This window comes from Lygodium microphyllum, chromosome 9, assembly GCF_053477565.2.
Source record: "Lygodium microphyllum isolate KBCC chromosome 9, Lygodium_microphyllum_v1.1.10, whole genome shotgun sequence".
In the NCBI taxonomy this organism is placed as follows: domain Eukaryota; kingdom Viridiplantae; phylum Streptophyta; class Polypodiopsida; order Schizaeales; family Lygodiaceae; genus Lygodium; species Lygodium microphyllum.
The window spans coordinates 160,692,807-160,710,696 of NC_141143.1; the positions used below are offsets into that span (position 1 = coordinate 160,692,807).

The window sequence follows — 17,890 nt, forward strand, 5'->3', positions numbered from 1 at the left end:
GTTCCGGGATGCAGCACGATTTGTGAAGCATTGTGATGAGTGCCAATGGACTAAGTCCCTATTTGTAAGGATCACATGGAGCTAATTCCAATTATCGCACAACTCCCCTTTGAGAAATGGGGGATTGACTTCATTGGACCCACTAGGCCCGTGGCACTGTATTCACAAGCCAAATACATCATTGTTGCTACCGACTATCTAACGAAATGAGCAGAAGCACGAGCTACGAGAAAAAATGACGCTAGGACCATTGCCAAGTTTCTATGGGAGCAAGTGATGTCACGATTCGGTTGTCCCATCGAACTAGTCAGTGACCAAGGCACACACTTCATCAACGAAGTGATAGCTCACCTACTATCCTCCTTTTTGATCATCTATTGGAAATCTTCGTCTTATTATCCTCAGGCAAACGGCCAAGTTGAATCTACAAATAAAATCTTGGTAACGTCTTGACCAAGGTCATCTCTGCTTCGCGCACTGATTGGGATAACAAGTTGATGACGGCCTTGTGGGCCTATCGCACGGCTTATAAGACGGTTGTAGGACAGATCTCCTTTAGGTTGACCTATGGTACGGAGGTAATTCTACCCTTAGAGTTCTTCGTGCCTAGCCTCAGGATAGCCCTTGAAGAGAGATGGGACGGGAAGGAGGCATGGACGGAACACCTAATTGAGCTCGACCGCTTATTAGAAATCCAACTTCTAGCCACCCATGCACTCATATGGGAGAAGGCAAGATGCAAAGATTGGTTTGACAAGCATGTCAAGCAGCGCAACTTTGAACAGGGCGACTTAGTACTGCTGTACTCAATGAAAGGACATAAGTAGAAAATGAAGTTTCGAGAGCTAGGCTCTTTCAGGGTTTGAACCATCAACCGAACTGGCGACGTAGAACTCGAATCCCTAGAAGGTGAGGGCATAGGCTTCTTTAATGACAGCGGCATAAAGAAGTACTTCCCTTCCATGCATCCGTTGTATGAGCCTCCAATGCTAGTATCCCCTATCCAAGTATGAGTAGCCACTATCACTGAGATGGACGATGAGAATGAGGAAGTTGTAGAACCAGCTTACCTAAGAATAACGGTCACTGCCAAGTACACATGCACCATCAATGCATCGATTGATGAGGGAGCTGACTTTAATGTCTTAACTCATGACCATTGGACCCAAATTTGCAAACCACCGCCGTTACAGCCCACTAACGCTAAGTCCGTGTGGAGACTGATCATACACACTTTTGGGAAAGTGCAAGGTTGCAGTTTCTATCCCAAGTCTGAAAGCATGCCGATCATCTTCTATGTGTTGCCCAACGCTAAAGATGCAGGCACAGAATTCCTGTAAGGACGAATCTTTAAGAAGCGAGCTTGTTGCCATGTCGATTAAGAATCACAGTGTATCCACCTAGCCGTGGGCAATGTCAGCATAGTTACAGCTTTCAGCAAGGGTGCGTGACTCTTTTCAAGTCCGCAAAGCCACCGGTAGAGAAACTCACCATTAATTTCAAGGAGGGGAGTCGTGACTCATCACAATCCAACAAGCCCCAATGCCAACAAACTGCTGAACCCAACATGGGCTTTGCTGAACCCAACGTTGAAGCCCATGAACCCCAACTCAAATGGATACCTAAACATCGAGGACCGCCACCTAGAATCGAAGACCCACGGCCGCACAAGGCTAATGATCCACACTCGAAGCCTAGGAGGCCAATATGAAACTTTAAAAAAGGATGCATAGTCAAGTTGCGATGGGTCTCCAAGACCTTATTACAAGCGCAAGGCTACTATGAGGATAACACCTGGATGTGGCTACCTAAAGCCAACACAACCAAAAACCCTACTCAAAAGGCACTCTCAAACTTGACCACACGAAACATTAGGCTAGAGGTACTCATGCCACAAGAGAATCAGGCCGCTATGTCCATAGAACCTCCAAAACCTAGATCAGCGAGGCCCAAGCCAATCTATCGCCCATAACTGCAGCTTGCTAATAATAAACCTCCCAAATCTAGAACCGATGGTGCCTCTCAGGTCTCAAAAACATCTAATAGCGTGACAACCGTGGCTATATCCAAACCCATTGAACATGAGACCAAGCTACACTCTCAAGAGCAAATCAAACAGCACTCAGTAGCTGTTAAACTCTCTATTACCATCAAACCTCAACCACTTATTGGCCTTAAACCCTCTTATAAGCAGCGATCCATTCTAACCTTGGCCGTGGACCTAGTTGAAAATACAGGGATGACTTAGTTGCTTGCCTAAGACGCTTGGACGCTACCTTTATGACACTGGCTAAAAGCTACGATCGATCAGACCTAGGTCTCTTGAAAGAGCCTATAGCAACGGAAGTACGCACACTCCCTTGCTTCTGGGAAGAGTCGGAATTCGTATTTGTAAAGGCTTCCGAAGCAGCTGAGGAGTTAATTGGCACTCAGATATCTAAAGAACAAGCAATCACACAATGTCTCATTATGTCGTATAACAGAACCACAGTCATAGCCACAAACCAAGAAATCGCGCAGTTGCAAGTGCTTGCCGACAACAGATCCTCCTTGCGAAAATGGTACACTCTTCGATTGCAATGGGAACTAAAAGGATGCCAAACATGACCAACGTTGAGAGACGCGCAATCAAGTTATCAGAATACGACCCAACAGATGTAGCTCCAACTTCCTATAGGCTGTTGACTACCATTCGTAACCGACCCCTGGAAGAACACATTAAGGGACATCCTTATTTAGATTGCATTCTCACCGAGGAAGAGCTGCACATCGCTAGGTGAGTAGACTTCGACAACTTATTGCTTGATGTCCTCACTTATATTACGCATGTGGGCATATGCCCTTTGGACATGGACATCTATGCTACTTTAGAATATAACCCGAATTTTTATGCTTGGCTCATGCGACAGTAAAATACTAAGATTATGTGCTGCAAGCCCTTCATCCTCTAAACCCTTAATCCTAGGAAGGATTCTTCTCAATTCAGAAGGGGGAGGGAGGTAGGATGTCAAACCAAATAGGTAAGGTGAATCAAACCAAACACATAAGAAAAACAATAAAGGAAAAGCGCACACGGGGGACCTCAATGGTAGAATGAAACAAATTGTGATTGAGGAAATGCCAATAAAATTTGAAATCAATAGACTACTTGGAGGAAAAAAAGTCTAATTTTGTGCCTCTCCCTTGAGAACTGGACGTACAACTAGCTCTGATTCAGGAGCATTCACAACATCGAAGAGGTAGTGACCAGTGAGGAGGCCATCAGGAGGATCGTAGACTAGTGCAACCTCGCCAAGTACATTGAAAAGTTCAGAAAACAGCCTGGCCACACTAAGTGCGTGGAATTCCTGAGGATATATGACTCCGACAAGGAGTGTGGGACAGTATCCTTGGTAAGCATAGAAGAAATTAAGCAGGTGCATGTCTCGCTCAGCAAGGCCTTGGTGGAGAAGGCGTTGGGATTGAAACCAAAGGTGGAGAAGAGGCAGAAAAGAGATGTCTATGCCATGCTGGGGATGAGGAAGGAGAGTATGTTGATGAACAATGGTATAAGCATCCAATGCAGAGGTAAGGTGTTAGGCCAAGGTGATCCACTCCCTCTTCTCCTGCCAAAGATACAAATTGCTCATGCATAGGATCAGCGTACCCGTGTTGGAGAGCGTGGCTGCTCATTCGCTGCATGAGGTGGATTGGAACGGCTACGTTAGGAAGACCATAGACCAATCAACCAGAGCACTAGCCCTTGGAAGTAGACTAGTGAGTGGAGAATCCCCAGCTTCGAAAGGAACCGACAAGAAGCTCTCAGCCAAAGCCTCATTTGTAGGGTATGGAGGAGTCTTGACCGCCCTCATCCAAGAGGCGATAAAAGAGGTGCAAGGTGAAGAAGAGGGAGCAGCCAAAACACTTGATAGGTCGCCTCCTCGGCAGGACAAAGAACAATCAAGCGAGTGGACGGTTAGCGAGGAGGAGAGAGAGCAAGAAGCTCAATCCGGCAAGAGGATGAAAAGGTCGCCTAAGAAAGATGACGAAGAAAAAACAAGAGAAAGAGAGGAAGAAAAAGAAGGAAGCGGACCTATGAAAAGCCAAGAATGAGTCAAGAAGAGCTGAGGAAGAGAGGAGGAGAAAAGCCGCAGAACAAGAGGAGGAGTTGAGGAAGAAGGAAGAGGAAGACATTGAGCTAGCTAAACAAAGATCAATGGAGCAGCAAGGCGAACAGGGTGAGATGGACACCTTGAGCCCAAGGAGAGAGGAGGGTCCAAGATCAAGCATTTAGTTATCTGAAAGCATGCCAACCACGGTGTAGAGAAAGGCAAGGGCAAAGCCCTCGTCGATCCCATTCTGCCTCTCATGGTGCCTACCCCCGCAATGACACCCCTACACAGAGCACCCCAACCATGGCCAACGCCAATAATCTTATGGCCTGGGTACAACATTTTGCCAACAAAGAGCTAGCTTAGGCAAAGAGCACAGAAGCCCCAACTGTAGGGCAGAAGAGACCGGTAGTAGCAGCAAATGCCGAATGAAGGCAGGACCCTAAGCGGCAAAAGGTGGGGCCTCCACGACTCCCATCCCCACAGTTGTGACGCCACCCGCTAACTACGACAACTATGTCGCGGAGCTCCTTTTCCAACTGGAGGAGGCCAAGGAGGAAAAAAGAATAGCGGTGGTTGAGTTGGAGGCCGAGAAAGAGTCGGTGGCAGCCTTACAACTGGAAAAAACTTGGCAGGTCGCCAGGTACCAAAAAGAGATCAGTGAGCTAAAGGCCAACCTCAGCGTTAAGGAGGAAAAGGAGAAAACCTGGAGGCAATAGCTCGAAAACCAGAAGCTGATGGCACTACAACGCGAATATAAAACCTTGATACTGTAGCACAAGGACCTCGAAGCTCAACTACAAACAATCCAATCAGGCATGGAAGAGCTGGTTGAAAGAGAACCAGAAAGGAAACAGGAATAGGAGGAGCATCACCGAGAGGTCGAAGGCCTCGTAGTCAGAGTATTCTTGGAAATACATGAGAAAGGGAGGTTGGAGAGAGAGATTGAACATTTGGAAAAAGAGGAGGAGGAGCTCACCCACAAGGGGAAAGAACAAGAGTCGATTATAACATCCCTAACATGCAGGCAGGGGGAGAGCTCGAAGGAGATGATGAAGAGAGCCAAAGAGTGGGCAGCCCACAGTGAAGGGAGGGTGAGAACCCTAACGTGCCGCCTGGCTCATGCAGAGAAAGACGAAACACTTGCAAAAAGCAGAGCAGAGGTTTCCCAGGTGAGCTTCCAAATGCAGCAATGCGCCTTCCTGAATACCCTATTGGATGTCACCTAGGTAGAGGAGGGAGAGTCCATAGAGGCCATGAAGAAGAAACTAGGGATGCCTCATAGAGCCTTGAGAGCAGGCCTAGAAATGTCGCCACAACCTAGGGGAGTTTTTTCCAAGCCTGGAAAAGCAATGCCACTATCTCCTATTGGCAGGCCTAACCCCACAGGAAGTGGACACACTTGGATTCACCAAAGAAGAGTAGTAGGAGTCAAGGGACGAGAAGGAGGTGGATATGAACTTTGAAATGGGACCACACGAGGAAGAGCTTGTCCCATTGCCTCCTTCCCTGTAGCCTGAAGAGCAACCACACGCAGACACCTCCATAGAAAGAAAGGCAGTATTGAGGGAAAGAAGAAAACAAATGGTGGAGGAAACAAGAAGAAAATGGAATGCCAAGGGAGTAAGGGCACCCCAGGCACCTATCCCACCATGTGAGGAAGATGCCCCAACAAGCTTCCACGCCGACCTTGTAATCTGGGAGAGGCAAGAAACGTCTAGGAGTTGACTTTAACTTCCAATTCCCCACCACCTTGCGTAGGGTTTTGCCCATCAAGGTGGTGGAGGAGGTGATTAACATCGGAAGCAGACTTGGATAGAAATGGCTGAAGAAGAGAGAGCAGAACCCCACATTATGGGCCATTGAAGATGCCAAATTTTGGCAGAATAAAGTTTTTGAAGTGCCAAGGTTTGTGCCTAGATACGAATGCCAACCTATATGGAAAAGAAGGTTTTGCGACACCAACGTGGACATTTGGATGGCCTTTTGCCCCATCATCCATGCAATGCGCTCTCGGCCTCCACCACCTTAACTAGGTGATCCGTTTCTTCCCAAAACCGATTCCCCTGACACCCCATCATCATTGGCTCACGCACTCGCCCTTTCTCATCGAATCTTCATCAGCTCAAAACCGCAAGTATGCTCGAACTAGCACCCGCCTAAGATAGGGGCCATCTTATGTGACAATGCCACAATGCAGGCGCAACAAAGCAGGGGCAACCGCAACAGCCCAGTCAAAAAGTGAATGAATAAGCTCATTTGGAACAGTGTGAGAGAAGGCAACGGCAGAGGGCTAGGGGAGGGATCTGTCTAACACAATATTCAATTTTAAAGATGGATCCGCCCACTAGCCTCTCGTCACATAGGGATCTGCCCAACACCATATTCAGTTTCAAGGACAAATTCCCTCACGGCCAGCAGCCAAGGAGGATCCACCCAACTCCAATTTTAGTCAAGGGTAGGTCCACCCATGGCCAACCTTAAGAAGGGGGTTGTCTTAACACCATCGTCAATTTCAAAGGCAGATCTCCACCACAACTAGCTTCCCGGAGGGTCTCACTCCAACACCATCTTTAATTCCAAATATAAATCTCTCCAACACATCCTCAACCAGGGCTTGTATACAAACTCAGAAAAGACATATGGGTACACTCATCCCACCTTCCAATTACTACACCTCAGTGCCATGGGATTGGCACTCATCTAGGAGGGGGGTAATGTTAATCCTCAGATGAGCAAGGTGGAAAATCCGGAAAATCTAAAGCAAAAGACAATGCCAAGGTAAAAGTGAAACGGAAGATGAAGGTGCGCCAATAAAAATATGAAAACACAAGAAGTACAAAAAAGTCCTAAATCAAGGAGAAAGACGCATAAGAAAAATCGCAAGTCAATACTTTTGTAAAAGAGTGCAAGGTGCACCATGATTTATTTTAAGAGCGCTGGGCTCTTACTTGTGCAAATTGCAAAGTTAGATGGGCAGTAGGAAGGAAGCTAGGAAGACAATGGGAAAAAATGACCTTGCCATAATGGCTGGTTATGTAAAAAAGGGAATGGGTGTCCATGGGATTTTAGGGCATGTATATAAAGTTCAAAAAGTGAATGAGAGCTCATTCTTTGGTGTGTGGCAAAGTGGACTCTTCTTCTTCTCTCCTCTTCTCTTGCTTGCTTGCTTGTGAGTGTTTGAGGAAGGGAGTGTGAGTGAGGGAGTGAGTGAGTGTGTGAGGGCAAGGGATCTCGGAGGTGAAGCTCTCCACCATCTCCTCTCTTCCTCTTCTCTTCTCTTCCCTTCTCTCGTCTCATGCGTGGCTATGGAGGATGGAGCTTGGAGGAAGAGGTTTGAGGATGCTTGAGCTTGCATCACGAATCGTTGAGCTATCGGAGTGCTTGAGAGAGGAAGCAACTCAATCAGGCATCAAGGTAAGCTCACTACACTCGTAGAGAGGGAGAGCGTGTCGGCTATGTGAGAGGTAGCCATAAGTGCTTGCTTGAAACGCTTGAACAATAAGCAGTCCATGGGTCTTGGCGGTTGAGCATGACCTCCCTACAACCCCGTACAAACCTAAGGTTTAAGGGTTGTACTTTGTACTTTCAGCTTACACTCATTTAGTCTATTGCATTGGGTGTCGTGCTTCACTCTCCACGCTGTCTATTGCACTCTCAGTTGAGCTTCGATCCGCTCACCCTCTCACATTTGGTATCAGAGCAAGGTTCAGCTCTGCACAGCCTTCGGGAGTTCACGCTTAGTCTAGCTCTGTTTGGTGGAAGACAACCAGTAGTGCCCGTATCTTGCAATAGCTGCCAGTGCCCACCACATCCACCATCCGCACTGCCAGGTCTACCACAACAGCACCAGGTTGTCCTGCACCACCAAGCCCACGTTGCCCACCAGTCTCTACCTAGGGATATTGCCCTATGCCAACACTCAGCTGCCCACTAGCTCGCCTAGCAGCACCACTGTCCAGCCACACGTGCCTCTGATAGGCGTGGGAGATCACTTGCCAGGCTGTCTCTGTCCTCGCCACCTTGCCTGCGTTGGTTGCGCCGCCTCTATTCAGTGTCTGCCAGGCTCGCCTTTGACGACGCTTGCAGCCGCCACACCCGCCTCTGACAATGCTTGCAGCCGCCACACCCGCCTTTGACGACGCTTGCACCCGCCACGCCTGCCTCTAAACGAAAGCCGTCGCTGCTAACCAAGCCCGCCTCTGACACCTGCCTCTAGCTCGTCACACCTGCCTCCAATTAGCATGCGCTGCCCCTGGATTGCCGACACCACCTCCACCTGGTTCTCTGCAGCACATGCCTGCAGCATCCCTTGGCTTAGTGTGCATCGCACTCGATAAATAAAATTTTTATCAATTTTTTATTTCAAATATTATTCGCAGGAAAGCATTGTGCCTAGGCAGCACATCTCTGCATTTACAGATGTCTGGGATACATTTCATGCAGAGATTTTGTAAAATTTTGGGGCTTTTAAGGTTTTTGAAGACATTGGTACATGTATTGCAATCTTTGTCAGAGCTAGACTGTTCTGGATAATTTTGGGGCAAAGAAATTTTGGGGTTTTTACTTCTACAGTGTTGTTGAACATTGAATGCACCTTGGACTGTGTGCATTACATATAGTTTTGACAGAGTGCACTTCAGTGTACTAATTGCAGCAAGCTATTTGCTGTAATTTCTGGAAATTTTGGAGATTTCCAAGTTATTCGAGCTTGAACATTGATCTTTTGCCTTCTCTTGTTATTGATTATCATGGCAAATCAGGGAGGAGATGTATTTACCTATGTATCCAAGGAGGACAGATTGGATGGTAACAACTACTCACTTTGGTCCTTCATGATGAAGAACGTGCTTGTTGCAAAAAATCTTTGGGACTACATTAGTGGAGAAAAAGTTAGGTCTGGAGTTGTGGCTCTTGCTACTCCTCCTCTAGGAGGATGTGGACAATAGGTATCTCAACCTGTTCAACTTGCTCCACGTCAGCCACTTCCCCAAGGATCAACAGCTCAAAAAGCATGGGATACATGGGATGCATTCCTCACATTCGGTCTGCAGCTTCTTCACGGGAAGCTTGGCTAACTTTCGAGTAGATGTTTGCTAGTAAAAATGAGACTCGCATCTCTTTCTTAAAGAAAGAGCTTGAAACATTGAAAATGAATAAGGGTGATTCTATGCAGGATCACTTGAATAAAATTCAGGACTTGGGTGAGCAGTTGATGAATGTCGATGAGTACTATTCAGATGCATAGGTGATATCTACTACATTGAACTCATTATCTCCTTCGTACTTGGCTTTTCATACGGCTCTAAACCTCACCATGAGGATTGCCCCACAGCCTATTTTCTTTCTTCAGTTAGTTAGTTTGCTTCTAGAGGAGGAGCAAACAAGAAGAAATGGTGGTGTGGATGTCATAGCCTCTGAGCAGGCTTTTATGGCTAGACAGAAGGGCAAAGGCAGCCAAGTAAAAAATGCTCCGCAGAGCTCTGGGACTTCAGGCATTTCACAGGGTAATAAAAACCAATGAGGTACGCAAGCCAAGAAGGGCAAATGCCATTATTGCAAGAAGCCAGGCTATTACATCATTGAGTGTAGAAAGCGCATCGCCAAGGAGAAGAAAAAGGAGTCAGGGAAGTGCGTTTCTGATACTCCTTCCACTGCTACTGAGTGAGCGTCCTTTATTGCAGATAGGGACTGTTGCTTTTACATATGTAGTTATGACTCTTCTTGGGCTGATAGAGCATTTACCTCTACTGAGGATGCAGACACTTGGTTTTTTGAAAGTGGTGCTTCTAGGTGCATCACATCTCGTAGAGATTTATTTGCTTTTGTTGGTGTAGCTCCAGTTGGCAAGTCTGTACAATGTGCCAACAATGCATCATATCCTGTTCGAGGTATTGGGGAGATTGTGCTCACAGCCATTGATGGCTCTATTCTCCGCTTACAGGATGCTTTGTTTATGCCAAGTATAAAGAAGAATCTGCTCTCTATTTCTTCTTTAGCACGTTGTGGATTGCAAGTCACCTTTGATGATAACAGATGCATGGTGAGAGATGAGGAACACATGACTTTGGTCTTGATTGGCACTTTATGTCATGGGTTATATGAGTTGGATGCCCTTTCAATTGATTAGTTAGCGTACTTGGCATCCACTCTTACTCTTGCTATGGTACAGGCGGATTTATGGCATGCTAGGATGGGGCATGTGAACTATTGTAGCTTGATACTCTTAAAGTGTACATAGATGGTAGATGGATTACCTCTTCTGGAGAAACCTCCTAGGTACTTGTGCAAAGGATGTATTTTGGGGAAAATGCATCGGTTTTTCGAATCCCTGTGATGTTGCTTTTAGAGCCACAACTAGGTTACAATTAGTGCATTCAAATGTATGTGGGCCTATGCAGACAAAGTCATTGGGAGGATATTACTATTTTGTGACTTTTATTGATGACTTTATTCCCTTTTGCTGGGTCTATTCTTTGGTGAAAAAGTCAGAAGTATATGATGCATTCTTGGCCTTTGCAGCACTTGTTGAGAACCAATCTGGCTGTAAAATAAAGACACTCCGTTCAGACCAAGGAGGGGAATATATGTCCTCTATGCTGAATTCTTTTTTGAAGTAGAAGGGCATTGTTCATCAATTTACTATTGCTTATACTCCACAGCAGAATGGGTTTGCAGAGAGGAAGAATTGGTCACTCATGGAGATGGCCAGATGTATGCTAAAAGCAAAGAGCTCGCCACACTGTTTTTGGATGGAAGCGGTTATGTGTGCTTGTTATGTTTTGAACAGATGCCCCACCAAAGCATTAAAGAAAATTACACCTTTTGAGGCTTGGAACAACTGGAAACCTTCTAGTGGGCACTTTCGTACCTTTGGGTGTCTTGCATATGCACACATTTCCCAGGTACTCAGAAAAAAGTTGGATAACAAGGTTGTCAAATGCATTTTTGTGGGATATAGTAGTGAGAGCAGTAGGTGTTTGTCAGTAGGGAGGCGCTATTTGATGAAAAATGAAAATTGTCCCTTGCTGGTTTTGACACATATCAGGCTGCTCGTGATGTATTTGAAGGGCTGCTGCCCATTTCAATTCGTGATTTAGCTGGAGTTTTAGCAAGTGAACTTAATGTTCAGCTAGTTGGTCCATTGGAAAATGCAGAAAATCAGCCATTAGCTGATCTGAATATTCAGCAAAGTGCTGAAACTGAAATTCAGCAAGATCTTGTGCATAGTCAGGAGGCAAGACAAATGCTTAGATGGTATTTACAGTCTATGAAAGATAGTACTGGATGCACCCATGGCTGGTCGTACTAGAAGGCAAGCTCGTATGCATGATATTGCACATACCATCGAGTTTGTTATGGCAGTAAGTATAGTTGATGATGAGGAGCTTGAATGTTTTGAGGATGCACAACAAAGTGTGCATTGGATGGCAGCAATGCAAGCTGAATTTGATTCTATCGTTAAGAATCAAACATGGGATTTAGTGTCTTTGCCCTTTGGGAAGAAAGCCATTGGAACAAAATGGGTCTACAAGTTGAAATGGAATGTAGATGGATCCATTGACAAATATAGGGCAAGGTTTGTAGCTAAAGGCTATGCACAAAAGAAAGGCATTGACTATGAGGAGACATTTGCTCCTACCTCCCGAATACACATGCTGATCAGATTTCAGCATTTAAACAAAATTTGCAGCAAACTTTTGAGATGTCAGACTTGGGGTCTTTGCATTATTACTTGGGCATTTAGTTCATACATGGTGCTAGAGCTATTGGTTTATCACAATCAAGATACATTGGTAAACTTCTTGAGAAGTTTGGCTTATAGGATTTCAAGGTAGTCTGTATACCAATGGAATGTAGACTAAAGCTGTCATTACATGATGACAATGATTTGTTTGATATACACACTTATGCTCCAGTTGTTGGATGCCTTACTTACCTATGCAACACTAGGCTAGATATAAAGTTTGCAATTTCAGCCTCGAGTAGATATATGCATTAGCCACACATGTCACATTGGCAAGTTGTTAAGCATGTCTTTCGTTACTTGTAGGGTACTAGATCTCTTGGATTGCTTTATGCCAAGGGGAAACCACTGTAGCTACATGCTTACAATGATTCTGATTGGGTTGGTGATTATGATTCATGTCACTCCACCAGTGGCAATTGCTTCTTTCTTGGCTCATCTTACATATCTTGGCTTATCAAGAAACAATCCATTGTTGTTACATCGTCATGTGAAGCCGAATACAAGGCAGCTTTCACTACCATAGCTGAATGCATATGGATTAGATGCTTGCTAGCTGATCTGGATCTATTTGTTATGGAGCCTACTTATTTGTTTACTGATAGTTAGAGAGCCATTGCAGTGGCACGGAACCCAGTATTTCATGCATGCGCGAAACACATTGAGATACATTATCACTTTGTCAGAGAGGCTACATGCAAGTGATATGAGCCTTGTCTATTGTCCTACCACCAGTAATGTGGCAGACATCTTCACCAAAGCTCTTCCTCGTGACAAATTTGAAGCATTTCTCAATGCTTTAAATCTAATCTACTTTGGTGGCAGATGATTCTTGTACTTTTGATCGCTCTTCATTGTAGGGGGAGTTGTTGGGTTTCACTCACTCCTACGCTCATAGAGGAGTGATGGTGATCAATAGGACACTAGGGCACTTTTTACTCTCGGTACGAGAGGCTTTTTCCCCCAGACTTATTGTCTTCTTTCGTGCATGTGCTTATTTCACACACTTACGGGCACTTATTGTGTTTAGGTGTGAACACCCCCTACAACCCTAAGGTTTAAGGGTTGTACTTTATACTTTCAACTTAGACTCTTTCAGTCTATTGCATTGGGTGTTGTGCTTCACTCTCCACATTGCCTACTGCACTCTCAGCTGAGCTTTGATCCTCTCACCCTCTCACAAGCCTCCTCACCTCTAGAGTTCGAGACACTATCACACGGGAGGAGCTCATGCCATGATCTTGGAGTAGGATGCATGCCATAAAGAGATTGGTATCTACGGAGGTGGGATTTCCAATTGCGCTTTTGGGATTGGGACATGTATAGGGTGTGTCAGTTAAAAGCAAAAGAAAGGCAAGAAACAAAAGAAATGAGAAGTTTAAGGGTCATCGCAAGTGTACGCACTGTGGGAAGTTATAAGATGGCCCATCCCAAAGAGAAGTGTTGGAAGAAGTGTCCCCATCTTTGGCTTGGAGTGAAGGATGGCGCAAAAGACTCAAAGGCTACACTGGCCTTGACTACAGAATCTATATTTTTCCATCTCTGTGAGGTGGAAGACACTACTTTATCTTCTCCTTTAGAGAAGCCTTGGCTTGTGGATTGTGACATCAGTCCTCGTGTTTGAGATGTGGGTATGATCCCACATTTTTCTCATTGACAGGATTCTATAGCTGAAGTCCTCTACATTCTAGATTCGGGTTTTAACCTACTTTCAATTCATGGACTTACACAAATGGGGACTTGTGTGGTCTTCATGCAGGAGGTGGTGACCGTTGAGGATACTATCAGTGGAGATGTTCTATGGACAGGTATGCAGGAGGGTGGTCTGTACAACCTCACAACCCTTTCAACCATTTCTTCTTGGGCACTTGGGCTACTCGGGCTCCAGCTGCGTCACTGATCCAGCCCTTCTTTAGGATGTAAACTCGAATATCCATCTTGGGTGATTAATGCAAGTGCAGGCTATCCTGTAGTATCAAAAGGCTTGGGGTTCTGTTACACTTGTTAAGCTTGACACATGGCTACCATAGGTGCGGAATAGATGACAAAGGCATGTAGAGAAGTCAGGGTGTAAAACATTCAGTTACATATTCCAAGTGACAGGAGCAGAAGATGGCTGCCTTCATGACAGATATAAAGAGGCAGAGGAGGAGAAGAAGGAAGACACAAAGTTACATTTGGGGAATCTTTTTTGGGTTTGCAGACTGCAGTGACTTAAATTTTTATTTTCAAAATTTCAATTGTTATTTGGCAAGAATAAAGAGTTAGTATTCAATAGAGTACAAATGCTATGTTTCCAACATGTGGCACTGGGTAAATATTGTCCTTTGTAAAAGTGTATAGAAGACTTAAATCTTTTGATTATTTGGAAGTCAAATAATAATTGTGTGTTGCCCAATTTGAATCTGGTCCTTTCTTTGATATTGGACCAGCCCAGCATGCCAATTTGTAATTTGGCTTATCCTCTAAAGAATTTGGGCCTAACCAAGCCAGAATATGAAAATTTGGCCCTGCTGTTGTTTCCTGCTGATAAGTCTGGTCCTGCCTATCGATTTCTGCAATTTGGCCCTCCCTGTTCACATCTGGGCCTGACCATTGTGTCTGGCCACCCATCAGCACTTGTGCTGGCCCATTGACGAAAATATTTGGTGCTTTTGGGTGTGCCCGAATCTGATCATGCAGATTAGGTATTTGATGTTTGGGTGGCTACTTTTGCACGCCTATTTGTGTTGATCTTGGGATCTTCTGATTCTATTTCTCTTCATCAGTGGTGTCTTCGACACAGTCCCATAGAAATAGCCTCTTGCTCACATGGTGTATTTAGAAGTTCTTCTGAGTCTTTAACATTGCGTGAAAACACTCTTTGAATGCAGAAGGCACTTGTAGCAAGTGGCATTATTGTGTGGTAATGATGCTCCAAACAATTTCATTGCAAGACCAAGGTGCTTGCTTTTGTGTTCATAGAAGTATTTTTTTCAAATATTAGTCTTGAATTCTTCAGTAGCAGGGAATTTTTAATGGCAGGCTGGTCTTTTTTACCAGTCTTGTTTCTACCACATAACTATTCATGGCAATTTTGATTCAAATGGTGAGCGTTTGAATCTTGGAAGTATCATGAATGCACCTCTTTCAAAAAACTTCCTGCTAGTTTATTGGCCTTGTATCCTGTTAGTCTCATTAATGGGTCTTGTACTTTTAGTTGGCTAGAGACATCTTAGCATATGATATGGTCATTTTGGGCTAATTTCTTGTCAATTACTGCTATATTGATCTTTGGTGGTGTTCAATGTGTTTGGCTTAGGCATCTGATTTTGAGATCCTGCAATGGCTTTCTCGTATTTCTTCATAGGTATTTAATTATTTTTAATTCATTATGGAAAGATCTGCTACCCATCTTCTGTTTCTAGCTCAATCAAGTAACTTTTCAACGTTTAAGTCCATTTGGTGAATGTTCCTTTTAATTTCATTACCCTTGGAAGAAGTTCAAAGAGATGGAGGGTGCATATGTTTGTTTCAGCTTTTGTTAGCATGTTCAAAGCATCAAGTGTTCCAGACTCAATGCTTAACGTTGTCATGCATGTATCTTCTTCAGAGCAACAGCTGGCACCCCTATTACTTAGCGTAAGACAATAGCTATTATATTGGAGCACAACAAGGCTATTACTTGTAGGCAGGGTGGTGGAGCCAAATGAGATTTTGTTGGCCACCATGTGGTGCATAACTTCTTGTTTGGCCTCGTCTAGGTCATGCATTGGCCGGGTAAAGTGACTCATCAGGAATTTCATTTTGTTAGGTGGAGATGGCAGCCCTACGAAGGCATTGATGGTAAAGATCATTGTGAGGGTCTTCTTGTGGGTGAGGAGCCATGGAATATGCTACTACTATGGAGATTAGAAACCATTGCTCCTGCTCGTGGAGGACCATGGCAGCCTATTGCACACTGGATATTTCAGCACATCTGAGCTATAGGGCTTGAGAACATTTTGGTGGTCAGATTTGCTGCATCTATTATATGGGCATGTAGATTAGTGTCTAGAGGACTTCATCAAATTGACCAAGCCAGTGTTGAAGAGGAGTTGAATTAGCCACTCTCTTTCACCAGAAACTCAAGACAGAGAAAGGCCACACCTTTGGAGAGAGGATCCTCCTATCTTGGGGGAGGTTCTCTTCATCGGTAGCTTCTATAATGGGGGAGTGGTTTGCCTTTCTGGAACTTCTACCTCGTATACAGAGAGAGAGACTTCGAGGTATGATGGGGGCCAAAGCCATCCTTGAATGGAGGAGTGAGTGAGTGACCAATCAGACATGGATTGGGCTCTTTGCCGGAGGAGAGATCCTCCTTCTATTTGTAGCCACCAGTGGAGAGAGTGTGTTAACTTTCTTAGTAGAGATTGGTGGTAGACTTAGGCAGGAAGAGCTATACTAGTTAGAGTTTATACGATGCTCTTGATAGAGGATTGGAATTGTGGCTCATTGTGATAGGACTTGGTACTTAGATCTAGACACTCAGACTTGTATGGTAGATGGATGGAGTCATTGAGCATACAAGAGGATGCTATAGGGACTTTTGTGTGATCTTGGGGAGTGGGAATGGAGAGATCCATTTGCAGAGATGCCTTGGGATGTGCCCTTCTTTTGCTATACCACTAGGTGGGAGAGGAGGATACAGATGAGCACGATTAGAGTGGTGCAGCTGCAGCTGAGCATTGGACTACATAGGGTATATCATATCCTTTCCTTGTCGACTTTGGAGGAGATTGGAGGACATTTTTATACCAAGAAAGATTTCACTCTTCTTTGGTTAGTAGCACACAGGAGTCTAGCTGTTGGTACATGGCTTGGCTATGGTAGAGACCTTGTTCCTTGTGTTAGATGTGGAGAGCATAAGGAGGCTCAAAGGTATTGCATATGGGGTTGCCCAAGGGCTCAGGAGGTTTGGAGCAGAGCCTGTAGGATGGTGTTTCATGGCACTTTAGACTTCATGATTGTTATGTGGGGGATGGTTGCTTGGGTCACGGATAGAGGCCCAACTTGTGGATATGAGGATGTATAGGGGTGTCAGGCTTATCTCCTTTCAGGGCAGCTTGTGAGCAGGACTATCATGTTGGATTTCTCACAGGCAGTATGGACTCAGGTGCATTGTTACAAATTGGAGATCATAGATAGCATTATTGCTTGGTACATACACATAGAGATCGTGCATGCTCTCCATGGGAGATGCGAGAGAATACAGGGCAGTTCAGAGAGACTCAGGTGCATTGCCACAAATTGGAGATCATAGCTAGCATTATTGCTTGGTACATACGGATAGAGATTGTGCAAGCTCTCCGTGGGAGATGCGAGAGAACGGAGGGCAGTTCAGAGACTGTAAGTAGGAGAGATGCTTTTCTCAGGATGTGAGATTTTGGCACTTTTTTCCTTTTCCAGACCTAGAGGGTTGGTATTATAGACTTATAGACTTGTTATTCATTCAAGCTTTGTCATAGACTTCCCCTCATTACATATTTCTTGGTATAGAAGTTCCTTATAGGGCTGCTTTGGATTTTACTTTTTTGCCTTGGGACACTTTGTTCTGAGGAGTGCTAATAGAATTTTTATTTTTCTCTTAATTTTTTTTTCTTGTATATGAAAAACTGCTCAATAATTTTCCCTGCCCAATCCCAATCATGCCAACAAATGTTCGAAGTATAGCTATGATGACAAATCAGCAATGCGAAAGGGTGTTGAGCAAGCTTTTGATTGGTGAAAGAGAAGGAAGGGGTAGATGTACTGGCAGCTGCAAGAGCCTCGGAGCCTCAGTCAGTGACAATTTTAATCAAGGGACAAACAGAAGGAGATGGGTTGAAGGGGAGGGTTTTCCAGGGGAGACGAGGAAAAGAGGTCGGGTACAGGGTGTGTCAAATTAGAGAGAAAAACAGGAGAGTGTGTAATGCTTAAAAGATAGGGACGCTGCTAACCATATTGTAAGGGCAAACATTAACTTGGCAGCCATCGTAACTGTTTGTGGCTTTTATTCATAGATGTTAAACCAATGTAGTTTTAAAATTTATAT

The 17,890-nt window shown here is 44.7% G+C and overlaps 1 protein-coding gene across 5 annotated transcripts in view; it reads left to right on the forward strand.

The window, feature by feature from the left end:
* Window positions 1–17,890, forward strand: part of LOC148031803 (transglycosylase) — a 178,993-nt gene that overhangs the window by 79,306 nt on the left and 81,797 nt on the right. The gene's annotated exons all lie outside the window — the stretch shown is intronic.